General features: G+C 40.3%; 1 protein-coding gene and 1 long non-coding RNA gene across 9 annotated transcripts in view; one reads left to right on the forward strand and one right to left on the reverse strand.

Moving 5' to 3' along the window:
• Nucleotides 1–19,353, reverse strand: part of adck1 (aarF domain containing kinase 1) — a 205,789-nt gene that overhangs the window by 106,296 nt on the left and 80,140 nt on the right. The gene's annotated exons all lie outside the window — the stretch shown is intronic.
• The window catches only part of LOC120549011, a 44,062-nt gene continuing 26,639 nt past the window's right edge, over nt 1,931–19,353 (forward strand). The window contains exons 1-3 of one of the 3 annotated variants that reach the window (XR_005637300.1): nt 1,931–2,243; nt 2,656–2,780; nt 3,179–3,276. This is a non-coding gene — a long non-coding RNA (uncharacterized LOC120549011). The remainder of the gene's footprint in view (nt 2,244–2,655; nt 2,781–3,178; nt 3,277–19,353) is intronic. The other 2 variants (XR_005637299.1, XR_005637301.1) reach the window with 2 other exon arrangements.

The raw sequence follows: 19,353 nt of genomic DNA on the forward strand, positions 1-19,353 counted from the left end.
GCTTGGTTACAGTGTAACTTTGGTTCTCTGAGTTTATGAGACTCTTTCCACCATATATGGAATGGTGGATAATTAGTCTCGATCCGATAGAGAACGTTATTATTTTTTTACTGTTTTTGTTATTTGAGGAGCCTTAAGTAGTTTAGTGAGAAGGGCCACATACAGCTTCAATTAGAAGTTAGAAGCTCACACCGCAGTTATTAGGCCTAAAGAGGTTAGTTATACAGGAGAGAAGCCAGCCATTTGAGTTTGTGATAAAAACCTTCACAGAATAAAAGACAATTTTTCCAGTCATATTTCGTCATTGAAGTTTCCTTTAAAATAGTGTTAAAATCCTGTGTCGTCTCATGAACACAATCTTGTGTACCGTCTCGTGAGCTGTGAGAGTGCCTCATCACACCCCTATTGAGTACTGGTTTGTCAAGCACTGGTTTTCAAAATAAATCAATGACAAAAACATAATTATGTCTAATCATCTCAGTCTGATCAACAAATCAGGAATTTCAATTAAAAAAAACAACAGACTCTGCCTTTCCCACACCCAGATCATCAGAAGTCACATCACATGCTATTTCTGGCAGAATGTGTTAGGAAGCCGATTTGTGTGGCTGATCAGTGTGAAAATCTGGTATCAGTTTGCCCACGGTTCGTAGCCTAATCATCAGATTCATCATCAGTCCTCTCTCTCCTCTCCAGTAATCAGTATGCTTTGTCAGATAGAGGGCTCACAGCTTGAGGATGACATCACCATGGCAATGCTGCTCACTGACAGCCTGAGGGCTACGCTGCTCTGGGATTGGCTAACGCTGGCCTCCGCCCACCATCTTCACACAGGCGTCATCCAATCAAATGGACCACAAGCGAATTAGACACACGGGTTAATGTGTGGTACAACACAAAGACAAGAAGCTCTGCAGAATGCCTCTGGGTATCTCTACACTCATCCTCTTCACATAGTTGGCAAGGACAGTAAAAGCAGTAAACGCTGGAGGAGCATGTGTGTGTGTCTTATTTCCCCCTGCTTTTTTGCTTTTTGCTGGCTGTTGTTGTGTATGATTGTGTGTGTGTGTGTGTGTGTGTGTGTGTGTGTGTGTGTGTGTGTGTGTTGGTGCGTGCGTGCGTGCGTGCGTGCGTCAGTCGGCCCATGTGTGTTGTGTGTGTTCTAGAGGTAAGCTGCGCCTTTGACTCCAGCCTAGAGGAAGCCTTAATGATTAAGATTAGAAACAAAAAAAGAAACAAGGTCATTAAATACTAACTATTCCTAAAAGAACATCTCAGAGTTGGGTTATAGGTGCATGCTACTTATTTTCATATTTGGAAACCTAGGACACACCACAGGTTGGTCACAGAGTGCTTCTACAACTTGGAATGCCAAAAAAGACCTTTCTAGATGGCACGGAACTCTCCAGTTGCTTCTCCTTCGGCTCTGCAAAATGTATGCTGAATTGTCTATTATACAAATATGAGTTGAGCTTTAATGTGGTTAACTTTGGGACAGTGATAGCATGTGGATGAGTCCCTCATCAGGATCGGGAAATAAACCTGCCAGTCTCTTGCCAACTCTGCTAAACTCTGGCCGACTCTGTTACTTTAGTTACTTAGTCAATTAACATGTTGGTTATGACCTCTATGTAAAATGAATAATAGTTTTATGTTTTGGTACCATTTCATTGCATAATCAGGTATCAGGTTCCCAAACGAATGCAAGCTTGTCACATCCAATTCCCACTCTTAGTTCATGTTTTGTTTGTTTCCCTGACTTCCTGTTTTATTTTGTTAACTCACCGTCTGTCTCGGTTTCAGGTCACTTGTCTTCCCGTCTTTGTCATTCTTCCCGCCTGTGTGATTACCCTCCCTTCCCTAATGTGTGTCACCTGTGTGTAATCGTCTTCACCTGTCCCAGTGTATCACCTTGTGTCATTTATCAGTTGCCAGATTGTTGTAGTACCTTGTGTGTCTCACTCTCCAGCATTATCCCTAGTGTTTGTTTCCCAGTGTTTTTGTAGACCTCTAGCTTGCATTTTTGACCATGTATTTCTAAATACACAAGGATATTTAAAAGGGCATAAAAGAAGGAAATAGATTAAAATACATTTAGCCTCATAGTAATACATTTTACAAAATAGACAACATCTGAAAATGCTAAAAACGTCAGAAAAGCAGTAAAAAAACAAAGTGTCGGGAGGGTTTCTATGGCGATTTAGTACTACGAAGATTTAAAGATTAAAAGCTTTCTTCAAAAGGTAGGTCTTTAACATTTTTTAAATGAATTGACTGTGTCTGCCTGTCGAATGTGGGAGGGGAGGGCATTCTAGAGTCTGGCCCCCATGGTGGAGAAGCGGAATGTGGGGGTGACAAGGAGGCCAGTCGAGGAAGAGCGGAGGGAGCGAGCAGGGACATAGCCTGGTAGGAGGTCAGAAATGTAACTAGATGTGAGATTATGGAGTGCCTTGTAGGGGATGAGGAGGGTCTTAACAATAAAGCTCCATTACCTTTTACTCTCTGCTTGGAGTCGTGCATTTGGGTCCACTGTTGCTTTGTGACAAAGCTAATGTTAGTAAAGTATCAGTGCTATCGTTATTCTGTATATTGTACGAGATTAATAGTGTAAGGCAATGTTTACAGCACAGGCTACATATTTTTCTCCATGAGCAGAGTCAGAGATCAGTTGATGCGACGGAGGTGCGAGGGAAAGCTAAAGGAACTCCTAGGCAAAGAAAAACTAAAGAGACACTCTCCAAAGATGACGAAGAGAGAGTGGAAGCCCTTCAAAGACAAAGGTGAGAAGCAACGGAGGTTTGTGTTTTTAATATATTTCTCTGATGAACAACGTCATTGAAACCAAAATTAGATCTTAGTATCTCCATCGTCTACACGCAGCTGTTCTAGCTGTAGCCTAGTCTGTGTTACAACTGCATGACGTGAGTTGTCTGCCAGGGAAATCACAACGTTATGCACAACCATGCTATAGTTAGCTAAGCAACTATAAAACTTCGAATTTACACAGGCTGAATTACCTTTGGCATCCCTTTTTAAAATCCTCCTCATGAGATATTTCCATCTTAGAAAAGCCACTCCAATATTAACTTTTGCGTTGTCGTTTTAATTCTTTTTTTCGCTTCCTTGGCGACTCAGTTACATGTCCTCAAGAATAGGTGTGATCCTCCATCTTCAACAGGCTTTCAAATCTGCAAGCAGTCGCAAGTAATCTCCCCCTGGCATTCGTCACAGTGCCACTGAGTGTAAAAGCACGAAAGGCAGAGCTTGAATTTCCAGGTATGTCCCTCTTTGGCTAAAGTATTTTAAAGATGGAGGCACAACATGGCTGCCGCCATTCGAGCGACTCGCTCGTATGTATTCTGAACAGATTCTACACTTACGAGAATACTTTGATTAGTTGGTGGAAGTAATTACACATGAATGACCACATATTTGTGAAAGAACAAAAGTTTTTTTTGCTAAGAATCAACTAAAATAATTACACAATGTAGCTTTAACGTTAGGTAGCACATTAGCACCAGTGTAATATAGTAACAGGCTAAATAGATGTAGATCATTTCTTTTACCTGTATTTTCAGCCTGTTTTGTTTTTTTGCATCGGATTTTTTTAATTTATTCTGCTCTGGAGTGGTATGAGCGCTTAATCTTCCCTCATTAGGTGTGGACTCTGAATGTCTTTACGATACACTAACGTTACCTTTGGATAATGCTAAATTTCATTTGTTTCAAACCAAGGACACCCCTGCCTAAGGCAAGCTAAACTGACTTGTATAATGTCATCATGCCATGACCGAACTAGAGTTGAGCTTTTCCACTAAAAAGTCAATAACTCTAAAAAAAAAAATACAGTATATTTAAAAAGCACCATCGCATGGGGGCCCTTGGTGGTTACGGGGCCCATTGCAGTTGCTTATAATGTATACAGGGAAAAATGGGCCTAATGCAGACCATGGTAAAAATCAGACAGTATGTGGCTATTTCCACAGCGTATTAACTGACATTGTTACACTATGGGGGAACTAAAGATTAAGTTGAAATTGCATAGCTATCCAACCAGCACAAGAAAGTGACTAAGTGTAAATGGGTCCAATGAACTTGAATCTTTTAAGATTAACAGTTTTTATTGACTCACAACATAACCTTTTCAAACTCTGCCACTCTAGCCATTTCCCAAGCCCAGTCTTGGATTGAAGGCACCCCTTCAATTAATTTGCCATTTTTAAAAACTAGAGTATTATCTGAAACTTTAATCCAAAAATATCCTGCTCAGTTTTGAAAAAGAATGCTATTGTTTGATGAGGACTGTTTCAAAGCAGGGCTTGGCTTCTAGCTCTTTTTGTTTCTTTTTAACTCTGTCAATTTACGTGTGTAATTAAAGCATTGGCCCCAGGGTCAGTTCCCTGTAGTGCAGGTCGCTGGACAGCCTTCCGATGTCATTAAGCACAGATGGCAAATTGTTTTCTAGGAATCACTCCTTCCCTCCCTTTGTGCTCTTTGATTGTATGCAAGGGTTGCAGGGAGAAGCAGGGCCACAAACCCTGAAGATTACACACAATGGTTAAATCAATTCCACACAGATCCTCACTACAGATAGACACAGACGGGTTCAACTGGCTTAACCGAACTGCTTATAAAAACGGGCTTAACCAAACTGCTAATAAAATACTTTCAAGGCACACAACTAAATTGTGCTTATGTATTTTTGCTATATTTTTCAATCATTGTATGATACACCTTTGATCAATTAACAGCATTGTTACATTATCAGGGGTGGGCAATAACCCCCTATTAACTATTACACCACCGAACGGCATGCTCTGTACAGCTTGCTCTCCGTCACTCACATGAAGAAAACTGAAGTAAAGGAGATCAGAGATGTTGCATTGTAGCAAACTCAGACATGTCAAGCATCAGCGATGTAACTTTAGGAATGATTTTTTCTTGTAAAATAGCCTGGCCTGAATAGCTAGCTGTTACCAAATGATGTGTTGCTCTAGCATTGTTTAGGGATGCAACTATGTCTTGGCAGGTGTATTGCTCAGGACCAAAGGAAGCACAGTGTAGAGTGTGAAGTTGTTTGGATGAGCGTTTTTCGATAAAGTTGCAAGCATCCTACAAAGCAATCGGCCCGTTTTGAACAGACACGTTTTGAACAGGAAATGCACTGCGCTGACGTGAACAGTACTTGTAAGTCGGAAACTGATAATTACATTGACTCTGTTGTGTCTTTGATGCCACTTTGAACTCTCACTGCCTGGTTAACACCCGCATATTTCATACTGATACACATCTCACTTTATAACTCAGGCTTTCTATTATAATTTGGAGTTTTAAAGCCTTGTCTGAGATAACCCTGATGACATGCCAAATAAGACCATTAGGGTTACTTTATCAGACTTTACAAAGATCCTCCAGAGCCACAGAGGGCATTATACAACCGTTGTTCCAGACTGAGTAGTACTAACCATGACAAGTAAACTGACCTTCATATATTTACAGTGCTAGGTCTAAATGAAATACATCATTTTTTACACATTTAGAATTTCAGCTGGTTTTTGATTCTCTGATTTCTTAAGTTAACTAATATTCCAAATAATTAGAAATATACAATAGATAAATAATGCATTATTGTGGAGCAGGAGTCAAAGGTGTGTGTTGCATGCAGCTGGACGGCAGAAAGCAGGATCCTATTGGAGCTGGGAAAGCAGCTGCTGTAATTGATTTCTGCTGCCACACCAGGGCTAAATGACTGGAATTAGTGGACTATGAACAAGGCCTATTATTATTGGGATGCTCATGATTAGCTCGTTACTCAGCTCACTGAGACTCATCTAGCCGCCTGACACAGAAGAGATGGGGCACTGTATGTGGATGTGTGTTTGTGTGCAGATATAAGCCTGTGTAGTCAATAGGCCATGTCTACAAGTATGAAGCGGCAAAGCCTTAGAAGTTAGCAAAGCCATTACAAAAAAAATCCTCCAGCATTCAATACCATGAAACACAATGTATGGTATCTAAATACACTGAGGCTCAGCTTAGGCCCCTCTGCTGCTTTACATATTTAACATGTAAATTATTTTAACACAGCCCAACAGAAATACAACAAGATAATAATAAAAATTAAAGCTGCAAGCAGCAGGCCCTCGCACCTGCTTGCATGTCGGGGTTACTGGCAGATGCCGCTCCTTGCGGCCGTGCATTTGCACTGCAAATCCTCACCAATGAAAAGGGAACGCTCTGCTGAGTTCAATGATACCTCACACAACACTATGTCAGTTCATTAGCTGTGAAAGGAGGGCGGGCCAAACCATGAGCAATGAAAAGGAAAGTCTCTGCTAAGTTCAATGATAAGACTCTACCGTAAACGGTTCAAAAGCCATAAAAGGGGGCATGGCCTGAGTACATGGGCGTGGTTGAAGTATAGGGGCCGGCTCAGTATCACATTATAAGTTTAATGTAAATCGGATGGTGTTTGTCATATAAGGCGGATTTCCTGTTGCCAGCAGGGGGCGCTATGACCAAAAGTCAATTTTGGCCTATATATGTCCTCAGGCATGGACCCTGGTCAATCGTGAGAAATTCCGGGCAGATATGACCAGACGAGTATAAAGTACTAGAGACCCATACTTGAGTAAAAGTACAAGTGCTCTATCAAAAAAGTGAGTTGAGTAGAAGTAGAAGTGCTCTTTCAGCACCACACTTGAGTAGAAGTACTAAAGTATTCAACATTTTTTGTACTTAATTATTGCAAGTAGTTTATTTTAAAATGTACTACTCAAGTACTGAAAGTAAAAGTACAAGTATTGTGTTATTTAGTTATTAAAGAAAGCAGTCAAAAGTTTGAATATCATATTGTTTATATTATGTCAAATGTTTAGCCTAAGGCTGTAGCCAAAGGAATTAACAAATATTAAAAATAACAAATATTAACATATTGAAATAAAATGTACATTTATCACTTGAACGTAAAATGAACATCCTCTCCAGCACAGTAACTATTAAAGCCCCAAAAATCGTATCACACACTACCTAGTAACATGTGTGATGTACAGGAAAGTTAGCAAGCTAGCAAAATACAGATAAACTAGCAGCTTCACATCACAGGGTCAAACGGTTAACATTCAGTACTCACTGCAGACTCAAACAACTCCAGAATAGATTACTCTGCTGCAACAATAGCTAAATAGAAAGAGTACTAACTAACTTACATCATCTCTGACTTCTGAACGGGCAACCGTAATGAAAAGAAACAATCTCTGGGATTTATTATGTAAATTACGTAATTAGTGTACATAACTAACGTAGCCATAACTAACATAGCCGTAACTACACACACTGTAACCTACACAGTCTCCGTAGCCTGAGGAATTCACAACAGTAACAAGTAACGATGCAGCACATAAAAAATGTATCAGAGTAAAAGTATTTCATTCATCGAAAATATGTACTCAAAAAAAATAAAAAAATACTCCAGTAGATCACAGATACAGCCTTTTAGTACTTAAGTAGAATAGTGAAGTAGTTCTACTTCGTTACTATACATCTCTGGATATGACAATGTACACTCAAGTTACAACAACTTCTTCGTTCATCGATAAATGCTCAAAATGGCCGGCACAAAAATTGAAGCTTTTAATAACTTTTCATCGTTATGGTCTTGAGATGGCACAAAACGAATTTGAAGTCTCTAAGAGGAGTTCGTTCAAGTATAGCACCTTGACTTTTAGGCCTATTTCCTGTTGCCACTAGGGGGCGCTATAACTTTGAGTCAATATCGGCCTGTAGATGTCCTCAGGGTTGGAATCTCATGAATCCTGAAAAGTTTCGAGCCAATTGGTGTGTATAAGTAGTAATGTACACTCAAGTTACACCCACTTCCTGTTTCGATGGCAAAACACACAAAATGGCACAGCTAGGGCCTATGATGAAAACTCAAGCTTTTAATAACTTTTCATCTTTAACGTCTTAAGATGGTACAGACCAAATTTGAAGTCGATCAGATGAAATCTGTTCGTTAAAGTACGACATGTGGAAATGGCCAATTTCGAACTTTCAATTCAAAATGGCGGACTTCCTGTTGGGTTTACGGTATTACTCCAATGAGCTTTTTTGTACGTCTTGACATGCTACATATGTGTACCACGTTTCGTTAGTCTACGTTAAATGTACTGCAACGGCTCAATTTCTTTAATTTTGAAGGGGGCGCTAGCGAGTCATTTTTGTGCGCCTATTCCCGAAACCCTTAAAATACGTAAATGTTCACCAGGCTCGATGCAAACGCCAATTTTGGTGAGTTTTTGAGTATGTTAAGCCCCTCAAAAAGGCGATTCACTTAACGTTATAATAATAATTAATTAATCCTTCAGTTTCCTAATAAAATTTGGAGAGCACTTTTTATTGTTAAAATCAATCTCAATGTGCTACAGAGTAAAACAAGATTAAAAAAAGGTTAAAACAGAAGAAAAAATTCATAATTTACGATAATATTAAAAAGAAGTTTTTAGGCCCTTCTTGAAAAAGTCAGTGGTTTCTGGAGCCCTCAGGTGGTCTGGGAGGCCAGATCCCCCCATGATGCAGAGATTGGTCCATGGAGGGGGGGTGAAGAAGGGTTTTTGTTTTCAGAGCAGAAGTTACGTGAGGAGGTTTGTGGTGCAAGTAGTTATTTTAGGTACGGAGGGGCATTTTCATGGATGCACTGATGGGTGAGTAGGGAGATTTTGTACTCAATCCTGTATGAGACAGGAAGCCAGTGGATTGAGTGAAGGATGGGTATGATATAGTCGTATTTTCGTATTTAATTAGGATCCTAGCTGCACTATTACGTATTGTAGTTTTTGAAGGCTCTTGCTAGGAGTCGCGATGAGGAGAGCGTTTCAGTAGTCCAGCCTTAAAGAGACAAAGGCGTGGACAAGTTTTTCAGCATCTGACAGACAGAGTATGGGACGGAGTTTGGCAATGTTCCTGAGATGGTAGAAGGAGGTCTTGCACAGATGTTTAAAGTGATGGTTCGGAGTAATTCACCCTAGGGTCCTTTGCACCATGACCTCGAGCCAAACACCCCCCCAGAAGCTTTTTTCACCTGGGTCTAACATTGGGCGAGTTAGCGTAGAGTAGCGTTAGCCGCTGAATAGCTTAGCGCGGGGCTAATGGACCCACGTTTGTATCTCTTAAATGACCCCACTAATAATGCCCGAAATGATACCAAAGGTCTACACTAGTGTATATATAGGTTATGCACTCATAAAACGATGGATTGGAAAGTTTGTAAGTACACCAGAAGTTTAAGGAGAATGCACAAAATATTGAGTTAATTATTCTTTTGTGGTGCCTAAATTTATGCACATGCCTAATTTAGTTTAAATAATTCTTGCACACTTTCCATAAATCATATAAACTTTATTTCACTTCTCAAATAGCACTGTGTTTGTCTCCTATATGATATATTTAAAGGTCCCATGACATAGTGCTCTTTGGATGCTTTTATATAGACCTTAGTGGTCCCCTAATACTGTATCTGAAGTCTCTTTCCCGAAATTCAACTTTGGTGCAGAACTACAGTCACTAGAGCCAGTCCTACAATGAGCTTTCCTTAGTATGTGCCATTTCTGTGTCTGAAGCTATTGAGGAGGAGGGGAGTGGGAAGGCGTGGATGGTGGGGGTGTGGCCTTGACCAACTGCCACTTTTCTCGTTTGAAAGCCATGATGTCTCTCTCTCATGGGTTGGCCAAATTCTCTGGGCGGGCAAAGCAGATAAAGGGGAGGTAACCTTGCTTGTTATGACCTCATAACAAGCAGATTCCAAAACTGCTCATCTGAGCTTTCATTTTCTCAAAGGCAGAGCAGGATACCCAGGGCTCGGTTTACACCTATCACCATTTCTAGCCACTGGGGGACCATAGACAGGCTGGGGGAACTCATATTAATGTTAAAAAACCTTATAAAGTGAAATTTCCATGCCATGGGACCTTTAACTGAAATTTCTTATCCAGACAACCATTGATTTATAAAGGAAAAAAAAAAATTACAGGAATGCCCAAACTTTTGCCACTGTAAATACTTGTCCCCGCCACTCAACCGGCTGTTTCCAGAGGGAAATGGCTGACAGCTAAGTGTTGTTGTTTTTTTTATAAATATTATATATAATCTTCACCTTTATCACTAAGGCTTGTTTGGATATAATATACACTACTGGTCAAAAGTTTTAGAACACCCCAATTTTTTTAGTTTTTTATTGAAATTTTAGCAGTTCAAGTCCAATGAATAGCTTGAAATGCTACAAAGGTAAGTGGTGAATTGCCTGAGGTTAAAAAAAAGTAAGGTTACCCAAAACTGAAAAATAATGTACATTTCAGAATTTTACAAAAAGGCCTTTTTCAGGGAACAAGAAATGGGTTAACAATGTAAAGCTGTTCTGCAGTAATGGCAGTTGATCAAGTTTTGAAAGTTGGTGCTACCAATTCCCACAGGTGTTCCAACTTGTCTGGATCACTTACAACCCCCTTTGTTTGTATAAAAGTATTGTTGGAACACACTGTGGTACCATACCCTCGTGAGCATTATTTGAACGGTATTGTACTGCAGGAAGTAGTGTGTTGCAATAAAAATGGCAGGAAAAAAGCAATTAACAATGGAAGAGAGACAGACCATCATAACACTTAAAGGAACACGCCGACTTATTGGGAATTTAGCATATTCACCGTAACCCCCAGAGTTAGACAAGTCGATACATACCCTTCTCATCTCCGTGCGTGCTGTAACGCTGTCTGACGGCTCCAGCATTAGCTTAGCCTAGCACAGATCCTGCAGGTGAATGGTTCCAGTAATCCTACTGCTCCCAATTGTGACAAAAGTGACAAAATAACGCCAACATGTTCCTATTCACATGTTGTGATTTGTAGAGTCACAGCATCTACAAAAAACAACGTAACATGAGACACAGCCATCTTCTAACCATAAACAAACAGGGAACTATATTCACCTGCCTGTTCTTTGATGGGCTGATGCCGCTGGAGCCGTCAGACAGTGTTACAGAGAAGGGTATGAGAAGGGTATGTATCGACTTGTCTTACTCTGGGGGTTACGGTGAATAAGCTAAATTCCCAATAAGTCAGCGTGTTCCTTTAAGAATGTTGGTCTTTCCTACAGAGAAATTGCGAAAGTACAGTATTCTTCACCATCAAAAGGCACTTAGAAACTGGGGGAAACTCTGACAGGAAGAGGTCTGGCAGACCCAAAGCCACAACAGAATCAGAAGACAAGTTTCTGAGAGTCAACAGCTTGCGTGATAGGCGGCTCACAAGACAACAGCTTCAAGCACAGCTTAATAGTGGTCGTAATAAGCAAGTCTCAGTTTCAACTGTAAAGAGAAGACTTCAAGCTGCAGATTTGATGGGTCGAGTTGCAGCAAGAAAGCCATTGCTAAGACATCAAAATAAGAAAAAGAGGCTTGCTGGGCCAAGAAACACTGCCAATGGACTACTGAAAACTGGAAGAAGGTGCTATGGACTGATGAATCAAAATTTGAAATCTTTGGTTCATCACGCAGGATTTTTGTACGCTGTCGAGTAGGCGAAAGGATGGTTCCTCAGTGTGTGACATCAACTGTCAAACATGGAGGAGGAAGCGTGATGGTCTGGGGCTGTTTTGCTGGATCCAGGGTCGGTGATTTATACAGATTGAAAGGCACCCTGAACCAAAACGGCTACCACAGCATTTTGCAGCGCCATGCAGTACCTTCTGGTATGCGCCTAGTTGGTCAGGGGTTCATCCTACAGCAAGATAATGACCCAAAACATAAGTCCAAGCTATGTCAGAACTACCTTAGCAAAAAAGAACAAGATGGTAAGCTTAAAAACATGGAGTGGCCAGCACAGTCACCAGACTTAAACCCCATTGAGCTGGTTTGGGATGAACCGGACAGAAAAGTGAAAGCAAAGCAACCTACAAGTGCCACACATTTATGGGAACTTCTGCAACAGAGTTGGGATGAATTTTCTGAAGAAAATTTGATTTCCATTGTAGAAAGAATGCCACGAGTGTGTTCAGCTGTTATATCTGCCAAAGGGGGCTACTCTGATGAGTCAAACATTTAGAATTCATTTTGATTTGTAAATTGATTCCATGATTTCTTTTTTAACTTACATTGTTCATTTGTTCTATTCTTTCATTTCAGAGTACAATAAGACATTGAACTGCATGAATTTCAATAAAAACCTGGAAAAATTGGGGTGTTCTAAAACTTTTGACCAGTTGTGTAGTTCTGTTAAATCTAGGTCTGGTATATCGAAGCTGTCCCCAAGTTCCGAAATGCAGGGGCGGATTGGCCATCTGGCAATTCTGGCAAATGCCAGAGGGGCCGGACCATTTTTTTAAATGTGGGCCAGTCCGATTTTTATTTTTTAATATACAAATAAATTGTCTTTACAGGCCGACAGCGCATAGGACAGGTTTTTAATCGCTTGCACAATTTCACTATGGTTATAATAATTATAATAATAATAATAATAATCAGGGTTCGAAATGAGGGGGGTCATTAGGGACCCCCTATAAGAATTTATTTTTAGATTTTGGGGGTCCCCAAAATTTTAACATTTAAAAATGATTTTGAAAATTATAGGTCTTTAGTGACGTTTTATATTTATAACAATAATTTATTTATTTCTACTGATTACAAATCAGGCGTTAGAATCACCGCCGTAATAACAATACATTGTTGCGGCCGCCAATGCGTACAGTCTATAGAACCGCATCTGTTCATTGCTTCAATACGGCGCCCCAAAAATACCGCCGTCCCATGCGTTACCAACGGGATTAGCTAAGCTGATTAACACCGGTAAAATGCTGACAGCTAACGTTAAACAGTGTAAAGTGTGACTGTATTTCACTGTGGAGGACTTCAACAGCGGAATGTAACAGTCTGCACTGCAGCGCAGCAGCAGCCGTTGTCGCAATTCATAGATATACAGTATGTTTATATGGTCGGAATTAAACAACACAGACGGTGCGTTCACTTGCAGCTGCCGTTGTCGGAATTAAACAACACAGACGGTGCGTTCACTCGCAGCTGCCGTTGTCGGAATTAAACAACAAAGACGGTGAATTCACTTAAAACAGGTAGCCTCATGGTGCATTCACAGTATTTGTAAAATACCCTTTTCCCATCTGGGGTTCAACAGCAATTTACTGGTGAAATAAGTTATTGTTATTGTTATAGTTATTACATTATTATTAAATCTTTAATTTTGACCATGGCCTTAGCAATAAACAAGTCACTGACTGTTGTTTACTACCCTTATTTTTTTTCTTCTTCTTTTTATTTTTAACTTTATTGAAAAGTACCGGTTCAGGCACCGTTTAGGCACCGGCACCGTTTTAAAAGTATCGATTTAGCACCGGAATCGAAAAAAAACCAAACGATACCCAACCCTATTGTCCAGTCAGTGATTTTGAATAATGTGGTTACTATTGGATTATTGTCATTTTAATGGCTTTCAGTCATGTTATAATATCTTACTTCTTTTTTTTTTTTAAACGTGTCCCTAAAGATTTTAGTTCAGGTTATAGATTGACTACTTTAAAACAAAGTAAACCATCTAATGTAGGTACAGTCTTTATAGACATCCTTATTATTCAATCCAGCGGCTAGTTGTTTTACAAATTCCATTAACATACCCTTTGAAGGTGCATGGTGCTGCCATAATGAGTACACCTGGTGGATTTAGGTAACTTAGTTAACTTCCTTGCTCAAGGAAAGAATGACCTGTTATCCACTTTGTCATGTCAGGGATTTATATAAGGTGCTGTAACTTTGTTGCTCCAGAATTAGAGGGTTACCTGTTAGATTATAGCCAATCCACTTCTCCAGACACCACTACAATACTGGGACTAGCCCAAACCATGAAAAACATCCCAAGACCATTATCCCACCTTCAAAATATGTCAATATAATTTTGCCTGCAGTATATAGTGTAGCAAGGTAGTCTTCAGTATCTTTTATAATTACATTTTAGGGGACCCCCCAAGAGTCCTAAGTCATTTCGAACCCTGATTAATAATAATAAAAATTAAGCATTTGGCAAGTCGGCAATGGCCGGCCTGGTCCCGAGATGGGCCGACCGAACCATCAAGGGGTTACTCAAATTGGGACGTTCAGTCAAAATCAAACACATCACCTTCAAACGGGATCTCTGTTTGCAGGGTTCAGGCTGTACCAGACCCTCCCGGTGATCATACTGCTCTGGGGGACCGGCTGCGCAGCAAGAAGCCGCTGCTGACGGGCGCAGAGCTTCACCGGAGCTCTGACTGCTGTCTGTCCGCGCAGCCGACAAGTTTCATTACCGGTTTTAACGCCTGATGTGAAGTGTAGGCCTATAGGAGTGCACATGAAAACCCTGAACAAGCAGGGTCGTTCTGCTCCGTCTTTCTGCTGTGCCCCATTGACGTAGTGTTTAGTTTTATACTATGTAGGTTAAACTCTGCAATTAATCCATGGTCCACATGTATGCATGAACTATGGTGGTCCATTACACTGTAGGCTATACCTATTCAACATCACTGATCATTTTTGATCAATAAAATATAGAAAACATTACACTTCACAATGTTTTGTATCCATAACATCATTGTGTTATTGTACAATTTAGCAGTAAAAGCAGTAGCCTATGTAAGTCAATCCTAAATTTTTCAACTTGGGAGCAAAATGTGCTCCTTGGGGGGGAAGCCATAATGCCCTGTTCATGCTATTTTAAACAACTGGATCTTGGGGTCAAGTGTTGTCGTATCCGGCCCCAGATGTGAAAGCCCCCTTACTGGACTACTGAATACAATAATATTCCATTATATTTTGTATTTTGAATTGTTACCTGGCGCCAGAATTTTGTGATTGCCTTGCCATAAATACCATAAATTGGTGACTAAAAATGTATCAGAAGTCTTTTACCCTCAAAAAAGGAAAAACCCTGAAGTATAATCACAGCCATAAAAACATATTTAAATTGCAGAATTAGAGAGTTAAAACAGATGAAAAGATGGAGAACCAGACAGACAATATGTTCACTGTCAACACGGACAATCGAACAGAAAGTGACAACAAAGAACAACATGCTGTAGAGAATGACCGTAAAAGCATACAAACGGCATTTACAGCATTTGTGTAAATTTGTTATAAACGTGTGCTCTATAAAAAGTAGTAAGCATTGTTTGCCAGTTACTTACATTAAATGTTTAAAAATCTGTTACATAAAGGTACTGCTTATATTATTCCACCATCTGTACACAAATGTAATTAGTCAATGCATTTGACCATGGGTGGGGCTGCATGGGCGTGGTGATGTGGGCTGGTGTGGCTACAGTGCCAGGGCTGAATTTTTGCCCCTGCCGAAATGCCTGCCGTTTTGGACAGTATAGCCTATTATTAAAGGTGCTGTAGGTAGAACTGGGAAGATCCAGGACTTGGTGTTAATTTCGTCAGACGAGACGAGACTAAATATGTTCGTCAACGACCTTTTTTTCCATGACTAAGACGAGACGATGACGAGACTGCGCCAATGTCCAAAAACGCTGACTAAGACTAAATTAACATGCATTATTGTTGACCGAAAAAGACGAGACTAAAATGTTTTGCATAAAATAAAAACTAAGATAAAATCTCTCTTCATTTTCGTCTACAATCGTCTCTACTTTTCATCATGAGATAGAATATTCAGCTGTTACCGAGACCGGGTGCTACGGCACCGACCGGTGCGCCCTAACAACCATTATCTACCGGACCGAATAGCAATGCAGATTTTGGTGCCACTTAAATGCCTCGCGCTTCTTCTGATGCTCCTAAACGGACGTTAGAGTCAACCGAAACATCGCTGCATGGGCGGCTAGTTAACACTACACTTGGCAGCGAGGTAACGTAGCATACCGTTAGCTAGCAGTTGGAGTAGCTAAACACGGTTACAATCATTGACATATATAAAAGGGTTACAATGCTGACCGCTAACGGTGTAAAGGTTTGTCTCTATTTCACTATGTAAGATTCCAACACAAGACGTACGACAGTCTGTAGCTGCCGTTGTCTGAAAAACAACACATATGTTGCGTTTCGCTTGAAATACGCCTCGCCAGTTTCCTGCCTGCATTTATTTTATTGTAAAATATCCTTTTCCAATGCAGTGGTTGTTTTTGTCGTTTACTGGTGAAATAAGGAAGACGCTCAATATTTATATAACTTTATATAATTTATTTATTTTTATAACTATTTGACTGAAATGGTTATCAGAAATAATTTATTTAAAAAAAGACTAAAATGTTTTGACTAAAACTAGACTAAAATGACGAGACTTCTAGTCGACTAAAACTTGACTAACAAAAATGTTTGGCACAAGACTAAGACTAAGACTAAATTAAAAATAGGTGACAAAATTAACACTACCAGGACTTAGCCAAAAGATTTGAACATCAACAACTTCTCAGTCCCTCCCCCCTTTCTGCTAAAGCCCAAAACGTTCTCTTAAGACCCTCCCCCCACAAGGGAGAATGGATGTGTGTGCATGAGCAGTGATTGACACAGTTAGGGCCGGGACACATATAGCCGACGGCCGACCGTGGACAGAAAACCCTGTCGATATGATCAGTCGCATCCCGAGGTCCAAACAACTGCCACAGAACAGACCAAAAAGACGAGAGGAGACGAGACGTAATACATCTCTATAACAGCAGGCGGCACTAATCTGTAATGTTGCCCAAGAAATGAGAAACGGCAGCTGATTGGACGAACGCGTCACATGAGTTTGTTTTCTTCGGAAATTGAAAGCCAGACTGTCATGGCGGCCGTTCAGAATATGATCTCATATTGTACTAAAATAGTTCACTGAAACGTGTTTCTGAAAACATTTTAAGCGAGAAATAGGCCATGCAGTTGCTGAATCTGTCTTCATTTCAGCTCAACAAAGGTCAGTTTAAAAGATTTTCATCAGATTTTGAGAGACTATAGTCACCTCATTCCACTCGTCATTTCCGGGTGAGTCCCGACTTCCCTGCCGCCGACCGAACATGTCAGGTCGGCCCAAATGAACGCCGACAGCCCCCCAGACGGACGACGGCATGGGACACACCGAACAGATTTGAGTCACTGACCTCGCCAGACTGTCGATAATCGGCCTGATGTGTCCCGGCCCTTAGACATCCCCCAGGCATATAAATGAGACCCCAGGGTTAGACCCATATGTAGGACTGAGGGGCCTAGCTCTGGATTTGGAGTTTTTTATCAGGTGGACAACATGATAGAGTAACTCAAAGTAGTTATACAACACACCACACAGATAGTTCAAAGTTCACATTACTACCCAGCAAAGACTGTCTGTATTTTTATGGATGAATTTACATCACTTTCTCGCATAAAAAAAGTCTCAGAAGTGAATTTAGTGACGAAATAGCAGACAAACAATGTATACAATTTCTGAGATCTGCGCGACCTATTCAGAAGTGGACCTCGGAGAGATCCTCCCCAACCACGATGGATCCTTCCAGATGAGTCTAAACATTAGATATGTTTTTGCTGCATGTGATCCATCCAAGTATTCACATTGTTGCGCATATAAAAGATCTCTCACATTAACCTCCATTTGAATCATATCAGAGGCCTGTACTACGAAGCAAGATCAACATGCCTTGGATTTATTTCCATTAAACCGGCTTCACCAAACCTAACAACCACGGTGGTTAACAACTTGTTCAGTCAACCCAGGGTTTTCCAATCCAGTGAAGCGCGCGTTCACATAAAAAAAGGGGGTGTTTGCTCCATATGACCAATCGCAAACAAGTCTACCAGAGCAGCATATTTTACATAAGATGAGCAAACGATAATCCTACAGAAATATGAAGAACACAGACACGGCTTTACAGGCAAAAGCAATATAGTCGCTGCTTCCTAACCCAGGAAGGAAAGCTGGCAAAAAATAGCCAACGCGGTAAATGCGTAAACTACAAGACTAGAGATGCTACGTACCAAGTTTCGTGCAGCTTGGTCGCACAGTCTAGGAGGAGTTCGAAAAAGTAAGTTTATGATAAACTCCCCACCATGTACGGTTTAGGCTGTAGCGGGAATTTTAGGCGAAGAAGAAGAAGAAGAAGAATCCTTAGAAAAACAATAAGGTTCCACAGCTCTGTTGTGGGCTTGGACCCCTAAAAAAAATTGTAGTAATTTTTAGGACATTAAAAACTTCCTCTCTGTTTACAGCCGCAATCAGTCCTTTCAGTCATTATGCCTCAAGTAAACAGTCTTAGGAACAGTTGTCGCGAAAACTTTTATGTTGAACAATATAGTAGTACAGTAAATGCGGTAGTTTAGCAGAAGTTATCTACTTTTTGTGGCAGTATTTGCCACCGCAAATATGCTAAAACATGTTGAATAAGCTATATAGAAGTGAAATAATGTGTACGGACTGAAAAATAAAAGCTGCTCTTTTTTTTTTATTTATGACACATCAAGTTTGAGTGCCCTGGGTAGCACAGAGAGAACGGAAGTGAAAGAGCAATGGAGTATTTCTGCTGCTGCTGGTGATCAGCTTGTCAGGGATGATCTAACTACAGCAGGCAGCTGGGAAGCAAATGTTAAACGCTCCCTCCTCCCCATGTCCCTTTAGGATTTTCCCACCTCAGACTTGTTTGGCTGATAAGCTGCTGCCATGAACTGGTCAAGGTCAGCAGTTATCTAGCCCCACCCCAGTGTTTATATAAAAGAGCCGCAGCTCAAGGAGTGCTGGTGGGCACTTCTCTGAGCGGAGCAGCCTCCCTTTTTTTCCGTGGGAAAACAGTGCTGATGTACTGAGGGATAGGTTCAATGCTGACATCTGCTGGTGCAAAGGTGAAGTGTGTCCCTGTCTGATATTACAATCTGTAGAATGGTTAAGTTGTTACTGGTTACTACTTTTACTACTACCACCAATTAGTTTTTTTATTTCCATTCTTTTAAACTTTACATTTTACTCGGCTATATTTCAGAGAAAATATTGCAATTTTTAGTGCACTATGTTTATTTGGCCAGTAGTAAATGTTTCATCTGGTAAACACTGGACATTTATAGGGTTATTTACCATGTAACGTTACCTGAATTTAATAAAACATTATAATACTCCACAATCATATTTATGTGTTTGTACTCTAACATGACATAATAAAATTTAGCATGAAGAGCTCTTATGCTATGAAACAAAAAATACAAAATATATAGGATAATAAAAAATTGTATGTGTGCATTTTGAGGTGTTGCAATTAGTTCCACCTTGGCTAAATAAGATAATATAATATGTAATGTAATATGCCAATGTAAATGCCAATTGCTTCAGTTTCATCCTGTCCTGTTTT

The sequence above is a fragment of the Perca fluviatilis genome, chromosome 20 (assembly GCF_010015445.1).
Source record: "Perca fluviatilis chromosome 20, GENO_Pfluv_1.0, whole genome shotgun sequence".
Classification (NCBI taxonomy): Eukaryota; Metazoa; Chordata; class Actinopteri; order Perciformes; family Percidae; genus Perca; species Perca fluviatilis.